This window comes from Periplaneta americana, chromosome 8 (genome assembly GCF_040183065.1).
Source record: "Periplaneta americana isolate PAMFEO1 chromosome 8, P.americana_PAMFEO1_priV1, whole genome shotgun sequence".
Classification (NCBI taxonomy): Eukaryota; Metazoa; Arthropoda; class Insecta; order Blattodea; family Blattidae; genus Periplaneta; species Periplaneta americana.
In genome coordinates, this window is record NC_091124.1 from 103,837,522 (window position 1) to 103,863,036 (window position 25,515).

At 36.8% G+C, this 25,515-nt stretch overlaps 1 non-coding gene across 1 annotated transcript; it reads right to left on the bottom strand.

The window, feature by feature from the left end:
• Positions 1-6,835: 6,835 nt before the first annotated feature.
• Positions 6,836-6,908, bottom strand: TRNAN-AUU (transfer RNA asparagine (anticodon AUU)). The gene has a single exon. It is a non-coding gene; the product is annotated as a tRNA-Asn (tRNA).
• Between the last annotated feature and the right edge of the window lie 18,607 nt (positions 6,909-25,515).

Consider the following 25,515-nt stretch of genomic DNA (forward strand, 5'->3'; position numbering starts at 1 on the left):
ATTAAGGTGCTTAGGAAAATATTTGGGGCTAAGAGGGATAAAGTTTCAGGTGAATGAAGGAAGTTACACAACGCAGAACTGCATGCATTGTATTCTTTTTCTTACATAATTAGGAACATTAAATCCAGATGTTTGAGATGGGCAGAGCATGTAACATGTATGGATGATTTCAGAAATGCATATACAGTGTTAGACGGGAGGCCGGAGGGAAAGAGATCTTTTGGGAGGCCGAGACGTAGATGATAGGCTAATATTAATATGGATTTGAGGGAGGTGGGATATGATTGTTGAGACTGGATTAATCTTGCTCAGGATAGGAACAGATGGTGGGTTTATGTGAGGGCGGCAATGAACCTCCGGGTTCTTTAGAAGACATAAGTAAGTAAAATAGCAGGTAAGGAATTAAATAACTAAGTTAAGGTAAATCAGGCATATATGGGACTCGGATAATATGGGGACTTTTAAGGTAATGGCACATGTTCCCTAATAGTTCGTTAGTTACGAAGTGTCAGATAGTATGTTGGTAAACCTGAACTAAAGTGGCGAACCGTAGTGTGAATTATGTAGACGCTGCTGAACATGTGAACGCTACAAATACAATTATGAATGTGAGTACACTTTGGAGCATAGCAAAAATAGTGTTGTTGATTTTTTCATGATTTACCTAAAGAATGACTGCCACAGATGAGTGAGTATTACAGAAAAACGTTACAGGTGCGAATGGCAGATTAAAACAGAAGGTTAATCCGTAATGTGGTGGTTCCGAAGCATGTATTCGCTGGACAGACTAGTCATCTGTTGAAATAATACGCTACATTCAGGCAAATTTGGGCACCGTCATTCAGGGTATTATGGTTATAAGCATTGAATGCTATTCTTAAATCCTTCTATAATATTTTTCTATAGAACGGAATTTTAAGTGGTAAATGTCAGTTATATAATTGAAATTTACAAATACACTCTTGATTATCTAAATTATTGTCAAATACTATGTCCTACTTATTCTGACTTTTCATTTCAAATTAAAAAAAATAACATTTCATGATTTTGTAACTTCCTCCTCAATACCAGGACAGTCGTATAATAATTTTATTGATTGTAATACAATTTATAAATGAAATTTAGTTTATAGGAATGGAATGTTTTCTTCCACAAAAGCTAGAATATTGTTCTTTGTTTTTATCTGTCTGTCTGAAGTTACCAAAAGAAGGACAAAAAGAGCAAACAAATTTAGAAAATCGGTAACTTTGAAAGCACGTGAATTTTACTTTTTAGTAGGTTATTTTACGACGCTTTATCAACATCTAAGGTTATTTAGCTTCTGAATGAGATGGTGATAATGCCGGTGAAATGAGTCCGGGGGTCTAACACCGAAAGTTACCCAGCATTTGCTCCTATTGGGTTGAGGGAAAACCCCGGAAAAAACCTCAACCAGGTAACTTGTCCCGACCGGGAATCGAACCCGGGCCACCTGGTTTCGCAGCCAGACGCGCTAGCCGTTACTCCGCAGGTGTGGGCGAAAGCACGTGAATACGAACGCATCTTCTTCAACAAATTCTTCTTGCATTTGTCCTGCATGTGGAGGAGATTCTTACATTGAGCAAAATGAAGAAAATTGACTGCAGTGTGAAGGATCATGAGCTTTATGGTACAAAGAAGATATGATGAGAAGGAAAGTGATTCATTTTACTTTTACTGTGATGACTTCAAGAAGTAAATTTATAACATTATTTGGCTTCTTTTTCTTTTCTTCTTAGTCTTTTAGGAAATTATACAATTTAAAATAACATTTGCTACTACTTACAGTAGACTACTTTGTAGTCTTTCTTCCTCGTCGAATGTATTATATAAATTTAAATATAGTCTCAGTGTTTACATAAATATTAGTTTTTTTCATTTGTTCAGTGTTCTGTTACTTCACCAATACAATTGTTCTATGAATGATTAGTGTAGAAAGCATTAAATACATGTATTTTGTATTAAATACATCCTTGAAAATTTAAAATGCATTTAATTCCTGTACTGTATACATTACGAACATATTTGACTTACTTTCTGCGACAGTTACAATACCCTCAGCAACACTTTCTCTCCCAGTCTGTCCACAGAGTAACTGTTCTTTCTACCTGCGACTTGTTAAATTTTTGTTTCAGCGCATATATCGAGACCTTTAAAATAGCCCATATCAATACAGAGGGCCTGTTGTCACATTTCAACAAACTCCTTACTATTTTCGCACGGTTAAATCTGCATTCTATACTAATTTCAGAATCCTGGTTAAAATGTTGTAACTCTTCCTCTATTATTAATATTCCCAACTACTCACTCGTTAGAAATGAGCGCATGAACAGGAGATGTGGTGTTGCAGCTATGTATGACAGGTCAGACATATATAAAATTATTCATAAGTCTTCAAATGAAGAAAGTGAACAGCCAGAATTTATATTTGTTGAGGTGAAAATAAAATATAAAAAAAATCCTCCTTGGCGTGGTTTACAAACCGCCGAAGTTAAATCTCCTGTGTGATATTGAAGCTGCACTGCTGAATCTGATTCCCAATTACCTGCATGCTATAGTACTTTGGCGACTTAAATACAAATTTACTTTTAGATAACAGCAACGCAACAATACAAATACAGAATGTATTCCAGTCCTGCTATATGACAATTATTTTCCCTTCCGAACCTTTACATCATACTCTTTATTCAGAGACGTTACTAGACATTACCGCGACAAACAAACCTCATGACGTAATAACAAATGTACAAGTGCATGCTCCTTGAATCTCAAAACATGATATTATTTACGTTGAATTTTCTTCACAATGCCATAGACGTATGTCTCATATTGTAACATAAGGTAACCTCAATCACAATCAATGACGAACTAATTCAACCATGGGGAAAAATGGCTCCGAAGGGCCACTGCACTCAAAGCCTCCTTACCTCACTCCACCAGCTATTTCTTCCGCCTGGTGTTTCGTAAATACATACTTCATTCAGTGGCGGGTATGGTTTTGATCTCGGGATGTCAATTTCAGGAAGAATGGCAGAAAGAATTTTTTGTTACTTACAAAAAGAAGAAAATCTGCTGCTTAATATGCGGGTTTAAAATTCCGCATATAAAACGCTTCAATATTAAACGCCACTTTGATCAGACGCATAAACGGACTTGATGATCTTACAGCAGCCGTGGCGAAAAAGGGATCGTGCGCCGAGCCACTGTGTAACCTGCAACATTCATAGCTTTATGGAGGGGGCGAACACCCGAAGGGGAACTGAAGCAACTGTCTGACTTATTAACGGATTTTCATTTTCTTTACGTCAAGCTCTTACATATAATTTTATATAGTATAAGGCTACAAACTAATGTTTAATACGTATAACGAAGAAAGAAATTACCAATAAAACATAGGACAAATTATCACAACCTAAAATTAACTGTCTTCAGAATGTCTCTGCGACAGAGTTTCAAAATCAGGAATTATGTCACTTACTGCCAGTCATAGTTGATCACGAAGGTATTTGTCTGTCAGTCGTGATCTAAATTTGTTTTTTACTATTTTCATTCTTGAAAATAATTTTCACAAACATAAGTTTTAGCGAACATGGCTACAAAAGAGCAAGTGAAAGAACGAAGCTTCGGTACATATATTTTTTGGCAAAGATTTGAAAAGTTAAACATTTGTCAAGTCCTTACATCTAACTTTCATGTAACATCACATTGTAAATCTGTGACTTTAAATTGAAGATCTAATCGCATTATTCGTACATCTGCTGAAAAAGGATCGACGTACAGAGATGATGATGATGATGATGATGATGATGATGATGATAATAATAATACTAATAATAATAATAATAATAGGCCTAATAATAATAATAATAATAATAATAATAATAATAATAATAATAGCAGTTAACTTTTTAATGTTTCATCAGTAATATGTACTATAATGCCGTTTTACGTCATACAACCGTTTTCCTCGTAATACTTGTGAACAAATCATACATTTAATATCCTCATATATTGGCAGCAAAAAAATGCGTCCTCCCTTCCTACTTGAAACTTTCATTTTTTGTAGAGGTTCATGGTTTCGAGAGAGACATTGTGACGATACGCCATTCGCAGGTCAGAGACAAATACAAATGGAACGGAGTTTGACTCCAGTGAGTGAGAGGGTGGGGGTTGGGGGAGGTAGGAAGCAGAAGCAAGAGAAATGCATAGCTATCATTGCGGGCCACAATGTGCTCGTAAGTCACATTTTCGCCACGGCTGTCTTACAGTTATTAATTTACAATTTTCAAAGCTATTTTCCTAATATTTGTGAAAAGATACAAAACAAGATATGTTTATGGTATTTTCGGGGTCTAGTTACTTATTATTTTATTAATAATCTGGAACTGAACTGATTTATTTAAAACTTTGAGTGCATATTAGGCCTATTTGATGCGATTTCATCAGTTCTGTAACATACTCGTATTTTTAAATATATTCATCTTAGGGTTGGAGAAAGAAAGTAGACTTAATGAACTTAAATCGAAGTCAAATTCACCCCAGAATGAAACCTCCAGACAGAAAATATGACGCGCAACTTACCGAATATCCTGGCTTATAGCTGAAAGAAACCGCTGTTTTTCAAATGGGGAATTCGTTAAAGGTTGCTTAGTGACTGCTACCGAGGAAGTTTATCCAAATTCAATGACTGCTATAAACTCACATACTCTGTCTCCTAGGACTTTCATCGACAGGTTTACAGAAATGGCAAATGACATACAGCAGCAGTTAGAAAAAAAAACTGGAGCACCTATTTTTCTATTCTTTCGCCCTAGATGAGAGCACAGATATAAAAGATACAGCACAACTAACTATATTTATAAGGTGTGTGGACCTGAACTTTAATACTTTAGAAGAGTTACTGGATCTGGTTCCCTTGCGTGACAGTGCCCGTGGTGAAGACATTTTTGAAGCTGTGCTGAATTTGTTTCTAAATTTCATTTAGATTGGAGAAAACTGGTGTCGATTGCTACAGATGGAGCACTCGTATTAACTGGAAGGTGAAATGGTTTTGTGGAAACACCACTAAAGTGTTTAGGAAAAAATGAATTAGATCTCTTTAAATACCTGCCAGAGAAGCACATTTGCAATGATGTATTGTATCTATGTTTGGCTCAACTTACTGTTGTGAGCAGTTTTTTTTTCCCAAAATTAACATGATCAAAAGTATCTCCAGGTCTAGGATCACAGACATACATTTAGTTTCAGTATTACGGTTGAGTTGTTTTACTTTAGAGCCAAGTATATCCTTTTTAGTTAATAACAAAAAACTCCGAGGGCCATCAACAACAATAAAAATGAAAATTAGCAGTATAGGCCTACAATAATATTTCGTTTAATTCATATCTCATATATTTTGTTTAATATGTTATAAAGTTAAATGACAATGGAGCTTAGCTACCTTCTTTAGTGTTTTTATAAAGAAACAATTGATTATGTTGATCATTACATTGTGCTTAATATGTTTTCAAGTTAAATAACAATGGAGCTTAGTTCTTTATTGGTTTTAAAACGAAACAATTTATTATTTTGATCTTTACATTTTTTAAATATGTTGTACAGTTAAATGACAATGGAGCTTTGTTCTTTCTTGTTTTTAAAAGGAAACAATTTATTCTGTCGATCATTAGGCATTCAAGAATTTTTCGTGCACATGATAAAGAAATGCTTATACTGTTGAAGAATATAATTTGCGTAGTCACAGTAGGTGACTGGAATAATTATTGTATGATAAATGTAGGCCTACTTCATATAAACAAACGACTGTAAAGATCTGGAACCAAGAAATAACAGAGGAGAAATTACTGGCGCGCAAGGTGTGTCGAATCCACCACTGCACTTGACTTAGCAAAACAACGCGTTATGCCAATCAAACGAATGTGGGGTGAGCAGGACACGTTCCCTCCCTACTTTGCTGAGAGTCCCCATAACTGAACTAATTATTAAAGACGCAACTAAACTACCGTGGCAGACTATCTGGACTCCGAGAAGTGTAGACGAAAAAGTTGAGACATTTAATAACTTAGTCACCCAGCTATATGACAGACATGCACCACTAAAAACTAGAAGAACTGCTACTCGGAGACCTGCTCCTTGGATGTGCAAATCGTTGCGTACACTCATGGCGGAAAGAGAATTTACATACAAATCAAGCTTTCAGCTATAAGTCCCTGTAAAGTTGACTTGAATAATTTCGAGGGAAAAATTGTTCCGGGGCCGGGTATCGAACCGGGACCTTTGAAAAAACGTACCAACGCTCTCCCAACTGAGCTACCCGGGAACTCTACCAGACACCGATCCAATTTTTCCCTCTATATCCACAGACCTCAAAGTGGGCTGACAACCGTCAAGAAACCAACATTGAGTACACACTAACTCTTGTGACTTAAATTGTGATTTTCTGTTAACGAACAGTGACGTGTATTATGCAAATCAAGCTTTCAGGTATAACTCCCTGTAAAGTTGACTTGAATAATTTCGAGGAAAAAATTGTTCCGGGGCCGGGTATCGAACCCGGGACCTTTGGTAAAACGTACCAACGCTCTCCCAACTGAGCTACCCGGGAACTCTACCAGACACCGATCCAATGTTTCCCTCTATATCCACAGACCTCAAATTGGCCTGACAACCGTCGAGCAACCAACACTGAGTGCACACTAACTCTGTGCGACTTAAATTGTGGTTTTCTGTTAACGAACAGTGACGTGTATTATGCAAATCAAGCTTTCAGGTATAACTCCCTGTAAAGTTGACTTGAATAATTTCGAAGGAAAAATTGTTCCCGGGCCGGGTATCGAACCCGGGACCTTTGGTAAAATGTACCAACGCTCTCCCAACTGAGCTACCCGGGAACTCTACCAGACACCGATCGTACGTTTTATCAAAGGTCCCGGGTTCGATACCCGGCCCCGGAACAATTTTTCCCTCGAAATTATTCAAGTCAACTTTACAGGGAGTTATACCTGAAAGCTTGATTTGCATAATACACGTCACTGTTCGTTAACAGAAAATCACAATTTAAGTCACACAGAGTTAGTGTGCACTCAATGTTGGTTTCTTGACGGTTGTCAGCCCACTTGGAGGTCTGTGGATATAGAGAGAAAAATTGGATCGGTGTCTGGTAGAGTTCCCGGGTAGCTCTGTTGGGAGAGCGGTGGTACGTTTTTCCAAAGGTCCCGTGTTCGATACCCGGCCCCGGAACAATTTTTCCCTCGAAATTATTCAGACTTTACATACATTACAGAAAATCACTAAGACGACTGAAATCTAACGCACAAGGCATAAATAGCATCAGTATATCACTGTTAAATAAAATAATGACGTGATCGTGCCGACAGTGGTTCATATATTTAATGCATCTCTCATAATTAAAACTTTCCTACAATTTGGAAACAGTCACTAGTAACACCTATACCTAAGAAGAAAACTCTGACCTCACCAAACGACTGCAGAATTATAAATATTCCACCCGCCCTCTCCAAATATTGGAACATATCGTACACCAACAGCTGACAGAGTACTTAAAGAAATACAAACTTATCAACGAACACCAATCTGGTTTAAGAGCTGGTCACAGTACAACAACTGCCTTACTAAAAGTCACTGAAGACATGCGAGAAGCAATGGACAGAAGCGAAGTCACCATATTAACTCTACTTGACTTCAGTAAAGCATTCGACCCAGTTGATTTTGACCTACTACTTGCAAGACTAAGAACGCTATATTTATCTGACAACTGCATTAATTGGATATTACTGCAAGTATCATTTTACGCAGATGACTTACAACTCTGAATACACTTCCGACCCAACAAATTTGATTCAACTATTGGCAAACTTAGTCATGACTTGAATCAAAGTTGTAATGTTCACAGTTCATTACATTTGCCACTTCTCGGGTACACTAACATGGATCATTGTGGATTAATGTTTTTAAACGGTCTTAATCAAACCATGAAGTTCTTCCTGAACGTGCAGTGTCACTAATGTCAAAATTACTCTCCTTAAAACGAGAAAACCATTTTCTTGCCGTGCTCTGTCCGATAGCATTGTCTCCAGACACGGCGCAAATGTTTCTGGTCGCCTCCGCTGCTTTCGCCCCTCTATTGAACTCAAAAAGAAGAATATGTCGGAACTTTCTCCACTTGATATTCAATTTTCTAGCGTCCATGGCTCCACTCACTATCTGCAATATACTATCTTAAATATGTAAACTCAAGTACAACATTGAACTTCAAATAAAAAACGGCAATCGATAAATAAACCCATAGAAACCGGAGTACCAACATGCGAAACAAATACTCTACGAACGTATGAACCAACCCAATAAACATAGATTGATTTTTTAGTTCTGGTAACTATATTTTTTCTCGATAGATAGCATAATTACATGGTTCTAAGTTTTACAAGCCTTCGATGTAGTCATCAGCATTACGTACAATGTATTCCCAGCGATAGGGAAGCCATTGGATACCGTTGGCACTCCCTAATCTGTTGATGGTGCGAATAGAACGGTCGGTTGCTGTAAAACGTCTTCAACTGTTCGGAAGCGAAGTAGGTCCTTCATCTTAGGGATTAGATCAAAGTCGCAGCGACTTAAATCTGGAGAATATGGCGGGTGATAGAGCAATAATATTGAACAATTCAGACACAAATCCTGCTGTATGCGCCCTAGCATTGTCATGCAGATGGGTTATCCATAAAGTGTCGCCGTTTTCTTCGCAGAGCTGCTCGCAGATTGTTTCACAAAAACGAACAGTAGTACTCCGCATTAACATTCTGCCTCGGGGAACGGTATGCTTTAAGATCACACCATCCCAATCATAGGCAAGAATCAGCATAGACTTCACATTGATGGGGGACTGCCGAACTGTTTTTTTTTTTCTTGGTGATCGTCCGATTGCCGTTTCAGCTGAGGTTCATAAGATCTGATCCAGATCTCATCAATTGTAATGATACACCGTAAAATACCTCTCCTTCACGCTCATAGCGCCTCAAGAGAGTACGAGAAACGTCATATCGCTTCTATTTCTGCATGTCCGTTAAATCATGCGGAATCCATTTTGAGTGAATTTTCCCCAGTTTGAGGCTGTCCTTCAGGATGTGAAAGACAGAGGAAGGCGCCAATCCTATATCTTGCGCTAACTCACGAATCGTTAATTTCCAATCCGCCTCCAATAATGCAGACACAGTCTGTACATGTTCGTCACTTACCGGTGGGTGACCAGATCGAGGCATGTCTAAAACACTTCTACGTCCTTGTCTGAAAGCTCTAATTCACCTTGCTACGTAACGCAGTCGGACCGCAAGCCTCTTAAGGCTGGTTCACAATAAATCGGGAACGGAAACAACAATGAGAACGAAAACGGAAATATTGTTAAAATAAATTCACACTTAACTACTGTGAATGCTTACAATTAAATACATTTTTTTAACATTATTTCCGTTCTCGTTCTAGTTGTCATCTCCGTTTCCGATTAATTGTGAACCAGCCTTTACAGTCCTTGATGACACTGTCGTGCCATGCACATTGCATTTTTAACCAGCTTCTCTGTTCGTCCTTCGAAAACATTGCGACTGTATTTTGCGACCGCTTGCTCACAGCTGCTCGTTTTATTGTTGTCATTGTGAGCAAGCGGTCGCAGAATACATGGGCATGGAGGTGGACATGGAAGTGGGAGGGCGAGTTCATTAGCTCCGAGGGAGGGGAGGCATCTATGCAACGTGTGGTATAAACAATATTGCCTGGCTCCTTTGCAGGGCATCGCTGCAGCATAGTTGCCACTACTAAAAAATCAACCCATGTATCATAATGCAAAACAAGTTCTTGTGATATGAAATTAAAAGGAAGGCATTTAGGAGAAATCATGAGGTCTTCGAAATATTTTATGTATTTAGTGACTGATTGCGATACCAAAGCGCAATTGAAGAGTGTGATACAGGCGCGGCTCGTGCTATGTATTCAATGGCTCATTGAACTCACTATAATTTTCTATTTTAAAAATATCATTCTTTTTCACTCGTAAAAATTATCTTTGACTCGTAAAAAATAAGTAGGCCTAAATATACATGTTTTAGTATTAATATGTACACCAAAATTTGGTTTAGTTGTTCTTAAATCGACTCGGAAGTTACTTGCCAAATAAGGATCGCCAAAATTAGGATTGAACATCCTGGTGACTGATTTCAGTGAGACAACACTGAGGGAGAGAGGGGATGTTATATGGCAGTTATACATAGGGAAGTCGCGACAGAGGCAGGAGTGAAAGTTATTACTGGGCAGCCGGAACGCGATCGCTACACCCCTCGCATTCTCCATCTCTTTCTACTCGATTGCTCTGTCTCGTTTCCACCCCTATAACTAGGGGTGTGACTTCCGGCTGATTGGTTTATCATTATTTTGATGCTTATTTTATCATCATTTCGGTGAATATTTCGTGGAAATAAGAAGGTTTGGGTTATTATTTCGTGAAAATATGAGTTAGGATATGGCATACAAAATACAGACTATGTACAATATGTGTACATCCAGTTGAAGTGTACAGGGGGAAAAAACAATTAAAGTCACAATGCTCGTAGGAATGATGTCATCATCTAATTCAGTACATTGCTGCAAACGTTTAGTGTTTTCCTTATCAAAACTGGTAAAGGAGAATATCACCACGGATACAATCATCCTTTCCTACTTTCACATTAGTAACAGCAATAAATTTTGCAGTAATATACTGAATTTGAGATGACATCACCTTTAAGAGAATTATGACTTTGTTTGTTGTTTTCCCCTGTAGTCTTCAGTTACTAATTTTAATAGTTACAGATTTCGTTTCAATATGATGAACATTAAATTACGCAAGTAATATTTCATGTTGAGTTGTTCTTTATGGTTGTGAAACTTGGACTCTCACTTTGAGAGAGGAACATATGTTAAGGGTGTTTGAGAATAAGGTGCTTAGGAAAATATTTGAAAATTAATATTTGAGGAGAAAAATTCGCTCCGGCGCCGGAGATCGAACCCGGGTTCTTGGTTCTACGTACCAAGCGCTCTGTCCACAGCACCCGACCGAAAAAAAAAACTTTAATAAAATTATTTGGGGCTAAGAGGGATGAAGTTACAGGAGAATGAAGAAAGTTACACAATACTGAACTGCACGCATTGTATTCTTCACCTGACGTTTGAGATGGGCAGGGCATGTATCACGAATGGGCGAATCCAGAAATGCATATAGAGTGTTAGTTGGGAGGCCGGAGGGAAATAGACCTTTGGGGAGGACGAGACGTAGATGGGAAGATAATATTAAAATGGATTTGAGGGAGGTAGATATGATGATAGAGACTGGATTAATCTTGCACAGGATAGGGACCAATGGCGGGCATATGTGAGGGCGGCAATGAACCTCCGGATTCCTTAAAAGCCAGTAAATAAGTAAGTATATTTCATCTTGAAAATTAGGCCTACTTATAAGTTAGACTACACATATTCAATAATAATAACAATAATAATAGTAATAATAATAATAATATTAATAGTGCTTTATTTTCATTTATTCTGACAGAGTTAAGGCCATGAGGCTTTCTCTTCCACTCAACCAGAGGATAAAAAGGAAATACACGGTAATATAATGTTAAAACAAAAGAAAGTTATAGGTATACCTAAGACAAAATGGAACCAGAAAAATAGTACTAGGCAGAGGATTAACTTACCGAACTGAAATACTTACTTCAACTAGATGACAAATTAAATTACATGATTACTTTATAAGCTAGTATAATTGTGAATTATAATATACAGAGCGATTTATATAGAACTGACACATTTCTTCCATTAATTGTTTCAAAACGAATTGTGCTAGCGACAACTTATTATACCTAAAATGTAGAGGAATTTTGGGAGATTATTTACCTCTATAGCAAATGTTGAAAATGTCCTCCATCCTGCATAAGGCACAACTCAACACGTCGTTCCATGTTACTGGCCACTCGTTGGAGGACTCCGTTGTCAATAGCTTGAATCTCCTGTGTGATGTTGTGCTTCAGATCGTCCAATGTCTGGGGACGTGTGGCGTAAACCCTGTCTTTTAAGTAACCCCATAGAAAGAAGTCCGGCGTTGTCAAATCCGGAGATCTCGGTGGCCACAGGTTCCTGGAAATTATTCGGTCGTCAAAGAAACTTGCAATTAGTTCCATGGATTCATTTGATGTATGGAATGTAGCGCCATCTTGCTGAAAATATCCTTGACTCAGCTCTACATCGTCCAGTTGCTCAACAAACTCCATGAAAATTAGTCGGTACTCTGCAGTGTTCACAGTCTGGTTAAAAAAAATTGGCCCTTTTCACTCACCAGAGGTCCAGTTGTTTCCAATTTGTTTACTAGTCCCAGTATTGTGTTTCTTTTGGGAGGATTGCGAACACCAAATTCTCTCTGGTATGCCCTTTGAGTAACTGTAATTGAATTCGTAATCCAGTATTGCTTCACAAGGAAGAGTCGTTGATTTAATGTGTACTGCATTTTCACTTTGACACAAAATGTCGAAAACAGCTGCCAACAATAGGAATAAAACGTAAACATCTGCGCATCTAGTGACAAGGAATCGAAACTCCAGAACATTCTGCTTAATTTGGTGCTAAAATTGGGTCATTGAATGAATTTCCAACGGAATAATTAAAGAAAGAAATGTGTCAGTTTTATATAAATCACTCTGTATAAGTTATACCTGGGACACTGTGCGTTCTAAAATAAGATGTTTCACTTTGGACTTGAAAGCGTATAAGATCGGGCAGTCCCTAACATCTGTAGGTAATGAATACCAAGAACGGATAGTGTCTTGTAAAAGACGAAGAATACACAGAAGAATACTAATTCGTGGTGAACTCGTTCAACCAGGTACATTAATTGGAGATAATCAAATTTATAATGTAATTGTTACTGCTCACGCCTTGATTATAATTTTCTTTATGGTAATACCAATTATAATTGGCGGCTTTGGTAATTGATTTGGAGAAGGACTGACAATAGTGTGTCGTGTTGTGACCGGGTGTACGGATTATGATGTGTGGGTAGATTATGAAATTGTGATGCTAAGTATACAGGACTTGATGCATGCAAAATCTGATAGAAGAGAAAGGCAATGCAGACTGTGTCTGTCAGCCAGCCGGAGCCAATACAGTTCATTGAAGGAAGGTGAGATATTATGATCATAGAGACGGATATTACGTTTAAAGCGAACACAGGCATTATGGACACGCTATAATTTTTGGGTAAGGTCATAGCTGAGATCACTTAATAGAACTTCGCAGTAGTCGAACTGTGACATGATAAGTGTCTAGATTTGTTTTAATTTAAAAGGAAGAAAATTGTTTATACGTCGAAGTGACTACAGTATAGAAAATATATTTTTTTATGTATCCCAGTTTTTTTTTGGCCCCTGAAATTTTAAATGTTAAGCAAAGAAGTGAGTCACTATCCACCTTGTATGTTGTCTTCCAACCAGCTGCAGTCCGCAACCCATACCCGCCTGCCAATCGCCGCCGTGACAGTAGAAGTACACTCAGAACTCGTGTAAATAGACCTGTAATGCCAATAAGTCACCAACACCAAATCTAATAAGACGTTACAGACTGTGAATTTATTGTGTGTCTATCTAATGCCAACCCACTTCACGTGCGTGATTCGGGGTCCGCATACTTCGCATAGATGGCAGGACTGTGACTCATTTTCAAGTTGCACACTACTTCGGCGGGCCACGTTATGCATGATGTGTATCTGTGAAGAATTATGTCGTGTACTAGAGTGAGTGTATGTGTAAGTGTTCGTGTAAGTATAGTTTAGGGAATAAGTGAGGATGATGAAGGTGAGGAAGAGAGAAAGAAAACCGGTGCCGGCACGTAGCGTACTCCTGTGGAATAGCACCAAGGGGGCCGCCAGGCTTAACGTCCCCATCCAACGGACGAATCACTATTAACAGTGACATATGCTTTCACTTCGTAGTGCATTTATTGTTATTGTTGGAACTTTTTTTCCACTACACTATCACTACTGCTTTCATTGTAATTTATTATTATTATTATGATTTTCATCCTATCTTATCATTGTGACCTCTATGTATATACTGTAATCATCTTCCCCGTAAATGATGAATCGGTCTTTTTCTCTAAACTTTATAACTGATAGAGATGATATTCTTTGCCTCACTTCTATTTTCCCCGTATTTTTACACTTGAACTCTAATTCTCTTAAAATACTCTCTAAACTAGTGCCCCCCAAATTAATGATGGGTGATTTCACGTAAAATGGGTAATAACTTCGAAATTGTAGGAGAAATTTTGTGCAAAAGATAGAATTGGTGAATCGTTTGTTGTATCACGCATTTTTCAAAGTCATCAATATTGGTAGCGGTCTTTTGCAATGTACCGTTTTTTTCCTGATGCACTCATTGATGTTTTTTCATCTCCATGCTATTTCTGTTCAGGCAAAATCCTCTTCACCTTTGTTAGAAACACGTTTCCCTCTGCTACTCTCTGTATGTTATTTTTTATTACTCTGCTCATTTCTTCATAAAATTGTACAAATTAAGAACGATCTCTCTTGTTCATCCCCTGCTATATTTTAGTTTAAAAAGTATCGGCGGCATCTCACCTAAAGGTCAATTTCTTCTAAGGAACTGAGCATACTTTTGTTTAGTGTCGTTGCTCCTCCCCGTCTACCCCATCCCATTGCTTGATCCAACCCTGCAGAAGACCACCACCATAAAGGCTCGCTTGCTAACTTTTTCTTTCCCCACAAGTGCCAAAAAGATCTGCGACACTTATACATACATATTTAGAGATAGTAATAAAACATACTCTGATCATACCACAAACAGAGTCGAATTCAATCTCATTCTAAGCAGCAAAGCTTACACCGGTTTACAGAATTGAACTATCTTGCTCTTGAATATAAAGACTCAGAATATTTTCAATATTTCAACATGCGAAAAGAACTCATCGATCAGATAAAATTTCTTTATCATGTCGGAAATCTTCTCTTACTATCAACGTTCGAAGACACTGAAACTGCAGTGATCCTCGTCTGATGCAGAGAACTTATAAATTAGAAGTGGTATGCAAACTCTTATGTATCTGCAAAGAAGTTGTAGGATTGTTGTTTGTAGCTGACGTTAAGCTTAAGAAAAAAGCCAAATTAAATTATTTATTTTAATTCAAAGGATTACCTGTTTGTTTTCGCGAGTATTTCGTGAAAAATAAATGTTCCAAGTGCTAATTTCGTGACTGAAGCTTTTCGTAGAAATGATCGTATTTTGCGATATTTCACTGTTAAATGTATTTTATTTTATACATAACCTTTCTTCAGATGTACCGTTCTTTTGTGAATAAAATTAAGTTGTCATACATTTCACGTATTTCTTTAATTCCAAAAAATCACAGCCGTACCTATGGCTAATACAGTCCGCATTCCAAAACTGCAGTTGTTCAGTGTATTTAAGGTAAGTTTAATAATTAATTATTTGAACCCCCAAGAAAATAGGTCACGAGCCGCCAATGGTTTCATACCAAAACACGTTCAGTTCATTTTTACGAAAAGACTGGGCTAGATTTTATCCACTGGTCTGCGGATTGGGCGAGTTTTTAAGTGACATATACAGCAACACAGAATTTAGATAAGTATTGGAGCTGTTTTGGAAGAAAATGAGCTTAAAATATAATGTTAGTGGTCTCAAAAATCATAATTGAGGCGGTCAGAAGCAAAGGGATATAACTGCACTTACGTTATTTTTTAGAAAATGTGATTAAAGTTACTAAGCTCCCGTAACTTTCGTGAAGTTATAATTTTAAGTGTTAATGTGTGATGTGATTAAAAGATATATATAGACAAATTGACTGAACGAGTTCTAGGATCACGCTCTTCAATTCGTCTTTCTAGTAGCTCTTTTATTTTAGTTTTAGTAGCCTAACGATTGAAAGGAACTAAATAAATAGGCGGGTAAACTGATTGATATAATTCTTTTATACGATGCGTTTTAGTAAAGAAACAGTAATTTCTTATACACAAATCTCTAAATTGCTCTTAGCTAAAGTGATGAGATTGTATGAATGTGTCGGCCTAGATAGCGCAATAGGTATAGCGCTGGCCTTCTTTTGTAGAGGTTGCGGATTCAATCCCGGCCCAGGTCTATAGCATTTAAGTGTACTTAATGCGACAGGCTCAAATCGGTAGATTTACCGGCATGTAAAAAACCTCCTGCGGGACAAAATTCCACCAAACCAGCGACGCTGATATAACCTCGGCAATTGCGAGCGTTGTTAAATAAACCATATATGATTTGTATGAATGTTTCGATGGCCTGAAAGTGTCCGATTTCCGGTTATTCCTTCAGTACTTTTTCAATTTTGAACTTCGATTTCAGGTGATTAAAAATTGTGTTGAATATTACAAGAAGGTGCATATAAAGGTTTACAAACCAACAAAATGTTTACAATGAGATTGACCCTGTAGACATTTATTATTTCAGACATATTTTTCTTTACTTCATTCTTTTAGGCATTTTTTCATAGAAATTCATCACAGAAATAGTTTATGTAATTAATCGAAACATAATGAACCACAATATTTCACAACAATAGCTGTAAAATTTAGATTCCTGCCGTCGGCAATTATTCACAGTTCGAAGCTATGAGCTTCGTGACAACAAAAGTGAAAGAGAGTGACGAATATTGAATATATAGTGAATCGGGGGGCGGGAGATGACTATCGGGCGATGAGGCTTATTTCTTTGTAGTTTCACATTCTTTGAAGAGAAAAGGCCACGCGCATGTCTTCATGATCACTGAGACAGTTGAATGTCTGTAGAGTGGAAGCTAACTCATTTTGCCACGTGTTCTTGTTGTGAAAATAAGAAAAGCAATAAAACAGCTAATTTTCCTGCTACAAAATAATTGCAAAGTTAGGTTAAAATTTTAATACATCCTTAAATATGTAATAACTGTCAAACCTTTGTAACGAATATTGCAGTAAAAGTTCTAAAGTTTGTATTGTTAACAAAGAATGACCTTATTCCGCCATCTTAGCTTAGGTCACAGCACTAGGCATCTTACTCCGATACTTGGGGAAGATGCTCACATTTTTTGGGTAAGATGGCAACTTGTTGCAAGAGTTTTATATTTTTGTTTTATTGCAGGGAATGTGTAAACATTATGTAAGGTCCTCTGTTAGAAGCCAGTGCAGTGAATACAGTCTTCAACTTGCGATGGAACGTGTTAGAACAGGGGATATGAACTGTTTTAGAGATCGCAAGCTTAAGGGATTCCTTATCGTAATCTTAACGCCTAAAAAAGAATGATGACAAAAAATGTACTGGATTGAGTTCATAGTGTGCAAGAAGTGATTTCACGAGTCTTGTACACGTTAATAAAATATGTGCAATGACTGTGTTCCTAAGTAGTGATAAACGATTGAGAAAGTATCCATGAGTTTTAGATTGTCATTTTTGTTATATGCATGTATCAAACCAAGTTTAGGTAAAGTACATATATAGTCCACACCTGTGGAGTAACGGTCAGCGCGTCTGGCCGCGAAACCAGGTGGCCCGGGTTCGATTCCCGGTCGGGGCAGGTTACCTGGTTGAGGTTTTTTCCGGGGTTTTCCCTCAACCCAAGATGAGCAAATGCTGGGTAACTTTCGGTGCTGGACCCCGGACTCATTTCACTGGCATTATCACCTTCATCTCATTCAGACGCTAAATAACCTAAGGTGTTGATAAAGCGTCGTAAAATAACCTACTAAAATAAAAAATAAAGTAAAGTACATATATGAGTAAATGTCTTAATTGCATTTTCCATCTTACCCGACGATCGGAGAAAATGCCTACAGTGCAGGTAAGAAGAAAACCTTTATCTATAAACAAGGTAATTAATGTTTTCTATTTTGTACCAAAAAATGTAGTTTCAAAATATCTTCCAGACTTTGATATTTCAATATGAAATTCAAAACTAAATGAATAGTATCTAAAATTTTCAATCAAAGGAAAAGTAAGGCATTTTCCCCTGATCCACTCTAAGATGTTCCAGCAAGCGGAATACATTTACATTATCCAACTCCAGGTGTTGTCGTTGATGTTGTATATTTTAGACCGTGTGGTTTGTCACAGTCTGAATCCTACGTTTTTCTTGGTTTACTCAGGTTCTGACATTCTCGTGGTAGTGTCGCTAAATGTGACACATTCAAAATAGTCTATCTTGAAATCTATAGATTATTAATAATAATTCTGTAACCGAAATTTTCTTCTTCTTCTTCTTCTTCTTCTTCTTCTTCTTCTTCACTTCAAGGATTAGGTTCATGTTGAACCTGTTCCGGCGCCCATTTCGCTCTTGGTCTTCCTACATCTCGTCTTCCTTTCGGTTTATATCCCATTGCTAAAGCTGGCAGTCTGTAGTTCGGCATCCTTTGTAGATGTTCACACCACCTTCTGTTATTTCTCTTTAATTTCTCCAGCAATGGTTCCACCTCTAATTTCTTCCGTATATCTATGTTCTTCTTTTTATCTTGTATTGTACATCCTTGGCAATCTCCCTAGGACAAGGAAAGTCCAAAATAATATCCCCCCCTCCGGATGGAGGTTGTGCGGAGAGGGCCAGTAACCCACCCACGTAAAAATGAAGCTACTTGTAGTGCCCATATTAGCCTCGGAAATGGACCGAAATTTTTGTGGTAATTTTCTCGTTACCAAAAATGATTACCATATATAATTAAACACCGTGAAATCAAAAATCAATTTCCTGAAATTTGTATTTGCATGTCTGTCTGTCTGTCTGTCTGGATATTTGTTACCTTTTCATGGAATAATGGCTGAACCGATTTATATGAAAATTGGAATATAAATTAAGTTCGTTCTAACTTAGATTTTAGGCTGTATAGCATTTAAAATATGGTATTTCAAGAAGGATTATAAGGGTCCTGAATTAAATAATTCGAAATATCTCCGTTATTATTGATTCTAATGAAAACTATTTTATAACAAAAGTTTCTTTATAAAATGGTTTCCGATAAGTTTTATTCTATGCAAAATTTTGAGAACTGATATTCAGTGAGATAAATGAGTTTTAAATTAGCAATGCTTTCTATAGGCTATAATTAAATGAAAAAAAAATGACTTCATCTATAAGGGGCCTTGCACAACAACAAACGGAAGCTATTCATTTAACACTATTTTTATGCGGATATAATATTCTATGATGGGAATATGTAAAGTGTAAATGTTTGTCTATTCACGCGAAATTGTTAACTTTACAATTAACACCATAGTAACCTAAGGACCTGAGAGTGAATTTTTATTTCACGTGCATAAAAATGATCAAGAAGTCGAAAGTCAGCGATATATGTACAGCCTATGTTTCCACATTGGCTATATACTACTTTCAATGGCACCACGGTATGGCTACAGACAAATAAATATAATAAGTAATGCTCACAAATTTCATTACATTGTCAGCAAAGAAGAAGGTGGTTTCAATTATGTCGCTGACTGTGTCGTAAATCGATGAGCATGAATCCATTCATGTAACGATGAAGTACTAAATAAAGTGCGAAATCCTATTTCCACATCTACATCTTCATCTTCTAATGCCAAGTCCATTGTATCTGAAGAAAATGACACACCTTCATTCAGATTTTATAACTGCGTTTTCAACAATTGTTCATTTAATTAATGTACAGTATTAATCAAGTTATTTGTAATTATATTACAAAAAGTTTAAATTAAATTATGATTTCAGCAGATAATGAAAACGTATTTCTTTTATAACAACAAGAGAAAAGCGCAGTACATGTAATTAAATTGTTAAACCTGTATTTCGCTTTTCTCAATTGGCATTACTGAATAACATCAAATTTATTTATTGCAGTAATCGATATTCATCTATTTCAACTTCATAATACCTGAATAGATAAGTATTCATAAATGTACAATAATTATTAACATTTTGTGAGTGAATTTTGGGGATATATTATTTACATTTCTTATTTATTCACAAAATAGTTCTAATTAATCTCAGATCTCTTGTGACATTACTATAGACAATTTTATTTCACTTACGTTTCGAGACTGTTGATGCCACGTTATATGTACACAAATGTGTGTAATTTAGTCCCTAAATGTCTTATAGTAGCAGCATTAATCGCCAATCATAGACATTACGTTGTCCTTGTTACTAAGTTAACGTATATAATAATATTACAAGCCGACTATTATTAACGCACAGCACCTATAATTTTCAATATTTACTGAAAAGTAGGTAGTACGGAAGGATTAACTTCGCCACCATCTTTTGGTTGTTTATCTCTATTCATTTATGCAATGCTTAAAGTTCTTGAAACTCTTATAATAACACATTAATTTTATTTTTATTTAAATGCTGAGCAAAATCTTTCCTATCGCGAATCAGTCAGTTACTGTATTCTCATTGAATTCACTAAGTTCAGACTTCTATCACAAAAAGTTTGGTGGACGAAGCGTCAGTGAGGTAGTTTTATTCGAGTACTAGACACCTGCATATCAATATTAGTTTAATATCGCTAGAAACCATGTGTGAAACCACTAGCCATGTAATCAATACTTAAAATTTGATAGTGCTTGATTGTGCTCGGGTTATGTGCTCGAAGTCACGTCTCCATGGTAACTCGTTAATTGCGGTGCATTCAGGATGAATCGACCGACAGCAACACAGTGAATGCTGCAGAAGTTGCAGTACTTACACGAGCAGATTAAAGTGAGAACAATGCCTTCTCTCGTCTCCCTGGAGGTCCATTATATCGCGTTTCCGCTCCCCTCTTCTATTTTACTATTGAACATCTTCCGTATTCATCTCAGTAACACGTTTTTTCCGTGGGTTTTTATCGATGTTTCGGTCGGAGTGTCGCATGCATGCTAGTCCCTCTGTTAGAGATTCAGCCCCAGCTACCTGAGCAGGCCTATCTCTCTCTCTCGCTCTCATTATCTCGTAATATCTCGCGCTCCTTTCAACTCCATCGATTCGCTGTGGTCGTCATAACGAGGCCCTCGGGAGACGCCGACGCCGACGATGGATGCGGGGCGTCTCAGAAAGAATGGGTGGGCTAGCCTCCCGCAAGAACGATGGCGCAGGCAGAAAAGAGCAGTATATACAAGACAAGCTTTTATCTTTATGTGTTTAGATATCTTTTTCTCTCCCATCTTTCCCTCTTTTTCTTATTCCAAGAATGTATACTTAAAAAATTGATGAATTCCGGGTAAACCTCCAGCTAACACTTTTTATACATAAGATGACGGGTTTCGTTTCTCCTCTGTTTCTTTTTGTGACTGCTTGTCATTTCTTTTCTTCTTTCATCTCACTTGAAATACAAGAGAAATGTTGTAAATAATCTAAATGTGGTTTCCACAGGACTGAATATATATATTTTTTGCATCTGCCAGTCAAAAGAAAAAAAAGAGGAAGAAGAAAAAACCGAAAATTCTTTCCCGTCAAATTTTCATTAAACACATGACACGAAAGTCATAGTCATAATATTAAACCGCTTTATCATCGTTGAGGAATTATTACAAAAATAACCTCTTACTAACGATAGAAAAATAATGCTATATGTTCCTATGTTATAAGTGGAATAAATGCATTTACGACTAATGCTTCTCGATTGCCACCTTCAAATAATCGATATGCATTAACTTATATTTAATTTTGTGGGATTATGTATCAGTCAAAATGAGGACCGTTTTTGCAAAACTTGCTAACTGCAAAATTTGAAAAATTGAGATTTTGATGGATTCGTTAACATAAGGCAGGTCTCTACATGATGTCCAAAGCATCTTAGAAAAATTAGGTTATTTATCTTCATTGTAGTGTGTCAAAGTGTGATCGTTTTTTCAAAACTTGCTTTCTGCTATAAGTGAGAGATACAGCAAAACTTGCTTACCATAGTGTTTCGTCTCTCCTGTAAAATTTAGTTTTTTTTTTTTTTTCAGTTAGCAAGTTTAGCAAAAACGGTCCTGAAATCGCCTTTTGCGAAATCTGAATATTCATAAATTCAATCTCATTGATAACCAATAATTCTTATTCTCACTACAACACAAAAGTGGTGTTACATGTTCATATTATGTTATCAGTTAATATCACAAAACTGCGACATTTTGTACCTTCCAATTCCCACTGTCTTAGAATTAGGAGCAACGTTAGAAGTTTTCAACTAAAGCACTCCCTGGTCATTATTTTAGAAGAGAACATCGCTTAAAAACCGAACAAATGCAAAAAAAAGGCATAAATAAAATCTTATGGATGGGTAGATACATATTCAATCCCATATTGCTAATTGAAAACTTCTGCTAAATTTGTGAGTATAAGCACTATCTCTGTGAGATGGAAAATTAAACCCTCAATGTGATAGCTATAGACATTTTGTTCCAGGAACAGCCAAAATGTAAAAACGTGAGTGTCGATTTTGTGCGAAGTTTGCTTAATAAACTGCATTCAAATTACCACAAAATAGAACGAAGCAAACTACAATCGAAACAACGGAGCGCTCAAGGGATTATGTATATGCTTTAAGCCGAGGATTTCGTTGAATACCTAACAGGCGGAATAAGCTCTTATTATCTTATGTATAAAGAAGCGTTTGAAGGCCTCTATCGCCAGCACCTTGGCGTCCTCATTTGTATCTATCGCATTCAGTAACAACAGGAATCTGATAGAGATAATTAAGAAAATTACATAATAATAATAATAATATCATTCACAACGCACTTGTCAATATTTCAGCTTCCAATTCGACGCTTGCAATTAGTATACAATTTTCGAGAGCAACAGTTAATTGCTAAACACATATTTCGTATGTACAGTAATTTCAAACGTACAGTTGCGTCTATATTCATGTGCAGGTAATATAGACTACGCTTTGAGAGTAACAATATGTTTTAGACAGACAAACATTTTATCGTCACATCTTGATGAAGGATAGTCAACATTTTGTCTCAATTACGTGTTTAAATTTGAACTTCAAAATACAGTACATTCGATTAAATCACAGCGAACGTCGCATTTTATGACAAGGTACTCTTGTTCTGAAAATATTCATCTCAAGATTTCGCCAAAAACATGTTACTACTTAGCGATGTATGTAATGGAGGAAGGAAAGAACTGGTCACCCAACCCAATTTCTCCTGCTTAGTTGCCTCATAAGTGGTTCCTTATTGCTGTCACTTATGAGTTTCAAACACGTCTTCTGGCTGCGCTGACTGGAATGAACAATAAATAATTGTTTCGCAATGTAAATAAAAAATTACTCGTCAAATAAATTTAATGTAAATTCTAAGTGCTTTGTTACTATGAATTAAATGGCTAACGTTTATAATACTACTTAGCTCAGGTCGATTCCAGGGAGAAAAAATTGATTGTTTTCCAAGGAAATGCTTAATATTGTTTTCAGTCCGCAATTGCTCCGTGTCGATTGAATAAATAAAGCAAGAGTGATGTATAGAGAATAATATTTTATTTGCAAAACTTTAGGTGAAAATAATCCAAAGGTATAAATATTAAACTATGTAATGATGTAATTGATGATAATGATGATGATAGTTATTTTTTAACAAATGTTTAAGCGAAAAGTGTTTGAGCTCACAAAATTACGTATTGAACATTAATATATAATTTTTACAATATGTAAATTAAATTCTAATATTTAAATTAAATTGAATTAATTTGGTTCCCAGACGCTATGTCCAAAGATATTTCGTCCACTGCTTCGTACGTCCCTTTAATATTCTATACACTATATTTTTTCGTTCTTTGGTGTTTTATGTCCACTATTATTTCGTCCACAGTTTAAATGTCCATTTTGCTATTTTGTCCTCTGAACGTTTGGCCCACATTTTACTATGTCCTACATTTATCTTTGTTCTCTTTATTAAGTTGTCCATTTTATTGTCTCGTCCAGTATACTGTGTCCAGTATTCCTGATTGTACATTTCCGTAAATGGTTTAAAACTAATGCACTGTTACTACTATACCATGTAACCGTCGTCGTCGCCCTCGGCTGCCAGCTCCGAAATATGGAAAGTATCTCGAGGATGGCACGTCGATGTCAAAAATTAATTATATACACTGATTAATTTGGGCGCCAGCCTCCTCGAGATTACTCCGGTAGAGGTATGAGATTCCCAGGTCAGCTGCAAAAACGGTCGGGACATGGGGTTTGGGAGACGTGCTCGTAGGTTGAAATGATGTAGGCGCACACCAGAAGTTGTTGGTAAGAACTATGAAAGCGTTTATTATTACTATGTGTTCGTTTCAGATTAGCAGAAATGCGCGTCCAAGTGTATAATATCTCGCTCTCACTTCCCGCAAGTTGGTATACTAATTTCTGAGTTCACGTAATTATATATTTTGTACTATAAAACACCAGTAATATAACGGACAGTTGATAACGTGATGAGAGGAAAGAATTCAGACTTATAATAATAATGCAACACACGACTTCTTACTACACCCACTAAAAAATTCTAAGTCCGTAAATTGTTATACTTCCGAGTTAGGTTTGCCGAGAATATGTGGAGTTCGACCTCTCCGAACACTGTCTATCTGCCTTTCTGTCTATCTGCCAAATCTATCCCCTACTTTCAACCACCAAACATAGAATTTCGCCCTCCTATCTATATATCACGTGTCTCTATTAAGAATCCTGATTGGCCATGATTACACTTACGTCACTTAAGACGCGTTCTTCAAAAATTGTTCGTTAACTAGAACATCCCCCTACTTCCGGCGTCCTGACAATTCTCTGACATATACCAGATCATCTCTATTGGAACCTGGCTTGGCGTCATCTTACTGACCACCCGCAGGCAAAGTCCATACATTCCCTCATCAGTCAACTCCACGCCTGGACACATGTTTCCTGTCCGCCTAGCTTCCTTTCGGTCTTCCTGTCCACCTGTTACTTCCGTCTCAGATTTTGAAACTAACTTACACGTCCATGCTTCTTACTATCCATATGAGAATATTAACACGAAATACTAATCTAATGAAAATCTCCTTATCCTATACGAGGAACCGTCTCAAATGCCCTCTCATAACAAAGAATATTCCCAAGGGAATATTTGTTGTTATGAGACGCCCCAAAATAATACCTTCGCTACTAGTCTCCGGTGTCCCCTAATTAGTCACACTTGGATACACCTTTTGCTATGCTTATAAACAATGTACAAATTTACACTTACAATTATTACATATTTACAACTATTCACATGTATGAATCTATATACACACCTCACGCCTGCTTACATCTCACACGCCAGTTTAACTGACTTCTACCTGACATATATACAGCATCCAATCGTAACATTCAGGGCACATCCGAATACAATGGCGCTCTCTCACTCACATTCATGATCGGTTCCTTGATACATACTTATACTTATAACATAGAAATAAGAATTATGAACC